The sequence below is a fragment of the Mandrillus leucophaeus genome, unplaced genomic scaffold (assembly GCF_000951045.1).
Source record: "Mandrillus leucophaeus isolate KB7577 unplaced genomic scaffold, Mleu.le_1.0 Scaffold480, whole genome shotgun sequence".
NCBI lineage: Eukaryota > Metazoa > Chordata > Mammalia > Primates > Cercopithecidae > Mandrillus > Mandrillus leucophaeus.
This window is the reverse complement of record NW_012105143.1, coordinates 1,507,950-1,512,444: the sequence shown is the minus strand read 5'-3', so window position 1 is coordinate 1,512,444 and position 4,495 is coordinate 1,507,950. Positions and strand designations below refer to the sequence as shown.

The 4,495-nt window shown below is 38.9% G+C and overlaps 1 pseudogene; it reads right to left on the bottom strand.

Annotated features, from left to right (window-relative positions):
• Nucleotides 1-2,699, bottom strand: part of LOC105550400 — a 56,624-nt pseudogene extending 53,925 nt beyond the window's left edge.
• Nucleotides 2,700-4,495: the final 1,796 nt, after the last annotated feature.

The following is a 4,495-nucleotide window of genomic DNA, read 5'->3' as shown; positions in this document are numbered from 1 at the left end:
GAGTAGATTGCAAAAATTTTCTCCCATTCTGTAGGTTGCCTGTTCACTCTGATGGTAGTTTCTTTTGCTGTGCAAAAGCTCTTTAGTTTAATTAGATCCCATTTGTCAATTTTGGCTTTTGCTGCTGTTGCTTTTGGTGTTTTAGACATGAAGTCTTTGCCCTATTTCAATCTTTTTGTTAAATGTATTTGACAGAATTCTTAATTTCTTATCTGCATTATCTTGAATTTCCATGAGTTTCCTCAGAATAGCTATTCTGAACTCTGCATCTGAAAGGACACTTTCTGTTTCTCTAGAATCAGTCTCTGGTGCCTTATGTACTTTATTTGCTGAGGTCATGTTTTTCTGCATGGTCTTGTTACTTGTAGACATTCATCTGTGTCTGGGCATTGAAGAGTTAGGTATTTATTATAGTCTTTGCAGTCTGGATTTGTTGTACCCATTCTTTCCGGGAAGGCTTTACCGGTATTTGGAAAGACATGAGTGTTGTCGTTTATGCCATCTATTTCTGCCTTAGGTGGTACCCCAAAGCCAGTAATGCTGTGGTTCTCACAGACTCACACAGGTACCACCTTGATGGTCTTGGACAATATCTGGATGAATTATCTGGATTACCAGGCAGAGACTCTTGTTTTTCTTTGCTTACTTTCTTCCAAACAAACAAGTGGAGTATATTTCTATATTCTGAGCCACCTGAAGCTGGAGGTGGAGTGACACAAGCACCCCAGTGTCCACCACCATTATGACTCTGCTGGGTCAGACTTGAGGCCAGGATAGCACTGGGTCCCAGGCAAGGCCTGCTATAACCACTCCCTGGCTACTGCTTATTTCTGCTCGAGGCCCTGGGGCTCTGCATATAGCTAGTAGCAAATCCAGCCAGGCCTGTGTCCTTCTCTTCAGATGGCAAGTTCCCCCAGACCCTGGGTGGGTCCAGAGGTGCCAGCCAGAAGCCAGAGGCTAGAGTTCAAAAACTTAGAAGTGTTCTACTATACTGCAACTGAGCTGGCACTCAAACCACAAGATGCAGGTTTTCCCATACTTCCCAACCCTTCCAAAAGCAGAGGAGCCTCACCCCATGGTCACTGCCACCACAGTCGCTTGGGGATTATTACCAGACCACTGCTCATGACCCTTAGGCCTAAGGGCTTTTTAGTCAGCTTGCGGTGAATGCTGTCTGGCGTGGTACTTGTCCTTAACTTAAGCACTCAGCTGGTAGTTGCAGTCCTTGTGTCCTAGACTGCATTTCAAGTTTATTTAGAACCCCAGAGAAATTTAGCCTGCAGTGGCAAGGTTTACAGGAACTCAAGTTTCAAGTGCTGGGAATAACAATTACCCTTTAGCTAGTTTATATGCTCCCTCTGTGGTGTCAGTTGAGTTTGGCCTGGTTTTCCTTTCTGCTCTAACAAGACAGCACTGAGTTCAATGCCTAACAATTGATTCACACTCCCTCTCCCCAGTGCACAGAAATGCCCTCTGCACCATGCTGCCACTGCCAGGGAATAGGTTAGGGGTAGTATCGGCTATTCAAGACTTTTTTTTCTACCTCTTCAATGCCTCTTATGTGTAGATAGTTGTTAAATTGGTGTCCTTGCAGGGGAGACAATCAGTGGAGCCTTCTCTTTCACTGTCTTGCTCTACCCTCTATTCTATCCCACGTTCTTTTCAGACATACTTCATAGAGTCTTTTCCTGACCAGTCAATGATAACCTCTTTTTCAAAAAGGTCCACATCTTACATCTCTTTCAATATATGTGAAATCTTGGAGATGAGTCAAGCTAGAAGCATTGTTACCATGGACTCTAAACCATGAAGAAGGTACCATTGAGTTTGCTTGTGAAAAAGTCATGGGAAATGGTGCCCATGTTTCTTAATTTGTTCTCTAATGTCATGGAAAAGAACTTTGGTCAGAACAAGAGGGCCCATGGTTTTTACATCCAGTCTTTATGCATCAGAAACACTTTATTTGTCAGATGAGTCAATAACACCCTCTTCTTTCTTTTTTTTTTCCAAAAAAAAAATCAAACAGGATATTTATCCGCTCCTCAAAAGTTCTTTTGACATCAACCACACTGGAAATCATCACTGAAAGAACATTTGCATGATCACTGATTTTACCTGTTCTATAGCTTTGAGCTTCCTCAGTTGTATCCATCCCCAATCATCCCTCTCCTCTTCTTCCACAGCATACGAAGAGGATTCACTTCATCGGGTGGTGGTGGTGATGGTGCTTTCTCACTGCTGGGTATGGAGTCATTGCCTTGTCATTGCCTTTTCTATTTTTCTTTTACTGTTCTTTCTTTTCTGTACCACTCACTATTTTCAGATGAGTTTCTGAGAATGAACGTGCAGAGTTTATGATGTATGAAGCATGTCTCTATAGAAACAAGCTTTACAAAAGTTACCTATTTTTTGCTTCTTTGTATTGATGTGCAGATGTGTTTCAGGATTCTCACTCTGGACTGACAAATTTTTAAATGAATCCATCCAACATGTCATGCAGTTTATTTGCCTCATGGGATCCACTGACAATGTAATGGTCTTTGTTGTCATCACTGGGGTGGTGCTTTTAGCTTACAAACAAAATATTTGGTGGGATGCATAGGAGGCCCAATTGGGCCCTTTGCAATGTCAACTATGTTGACTATAACTGTCTTGATTCCATTTCCTTTGCCCTCAACCTTAGCAATCAAATAGGGCATATTTGGACATACTGTGGTTGATGTTGACAGATTTTTGGCTTATTAGTGGCCTTATCAACAAGATAGACAGTTCTTTGCAACTTTTTGGTATCTTTTGTCTGCAGAAGACATAACAAATGACTATAAGAGTTCTCCATCTTTGATATGATGAAGTGTTTGCCACTGAGGCTGTAAGCTTCTTGCTTGTGTGCTGTTTCCCCAACACAGGTGTTAATGGCTATGCCACAGCTTGTTTTTGTCCAATACAAACAAATCCAATGCTGTTCACTAGGGACTGGGATGGAGTAAGGCGTAGCATAAACCTGAGTCCCAGTCCCAGAAAGCAGAAGTGACAGCAGCAAGAGCCAAAGGCCACCACAGAAAAGTGGGGAGGGGCTGTCCTTGCAATGTCCAGGGTCCACACCCATGGCAGTCATAGGCTGGCAACCAGACAAGAAGAGATTTGCCCTGAGCTGGGAGAGTTTGGGGAGTGCCTTCTCCACTAGCAGCAGCTCACAAGATTCAGGACATAGAAAGGACTGGGCAGGGGGTGTGTGGTCTACCCTTCTGCCTGACTCCGTTCGTTGCTAGTTTTCTAAGTGAATAATATGATTACAACGAAAACGGTTTTATCACATTTCAAGCTTATATACCATTTACTTCAATTTCCTTTATTCTTTATTTATATTTCTTTACTCTTGTATATTAATAGAAATAGTAAGCATGCCTCTGGTTCCCAATACAAATGGAAATGGTACTAGTATTTTGCCATTGTAGAATGACATTGTTTATTCATTTTTTTGAAAAGTGTTTAAGTCATTTCATTCCATTTCTAGTATAGTTTTTCTTAGAAATACCTATCAATTATTTTTCTTTCATCATCTATTGAGATGATCACAATGCTTTTTCTCTTTTAAAATGGGATTGCACCACTGAGTTTTCTGAGAGTGAATCTCTTTTATTATTGCATTTATTTGCTTAGGTTGCATTTTTCTTGTGTTTGGTGACTTGTCTTTGCAAATACATTATCAAGATGTTTTTCCATTTCCATTCATATGTAATATTTTGCACCATTTAATGAGGGTTTAGTATTAATGCTTTGCTAAATTAATAAAAATGAAACATTGAGAGTTCCATTTTGGCACCCTGTGGTCTGGAATTATTTTAAAAACCTTTAAAATTTAATGATATGTTCTGTAAAGGTTAGCTAGAACTCAGCTATGAAAATAATCTTATTGCCTGTATGATGGTAGGTGATAATCACCTTTCTGATAAGATAATTCATCTATTCAAGCTTAACACTCCTAGAGTTATCTTTTATCTGTTTTAAATTTCATTCAAAAATATTCTCCCCTCTTGGTCCTTAAATTGATTGGTAAAAATTGCATGATGTATTCTTAAAAATTGCATGATATATTCTTAAAAATTGCATGATGTACTCTTTTTTCAATCTCTTCTGTAGTTGTGGTTATTTCTTTTTCTTTACTAATACTGTAGTTTCACTTGTTTTTTGTTTTTTTTTTTTCACTTACTGAAATTTGAGAACAATTTATTTCACTTGTATTTCCAAAAATTCACTTTTGGTTATATTTATTTCTTATATTGGTTTTATATTTCCTCGGTTTTTCATTGTAAATAACATTTTAAATATTTTAAGATAAGTGTTTTTATTTTCTTTTTCTCATTTCTTAACAGAAACACTGGGTTTAAATCTGAGTACTTCAGCTTTAAATAAAAGAGTATCTCTCTGTTTCTCGTTAGCCTTGCCAAGAAGTGTCCTTTTAAACCAGTTTCTCCATGACATATTTTTTATTTTC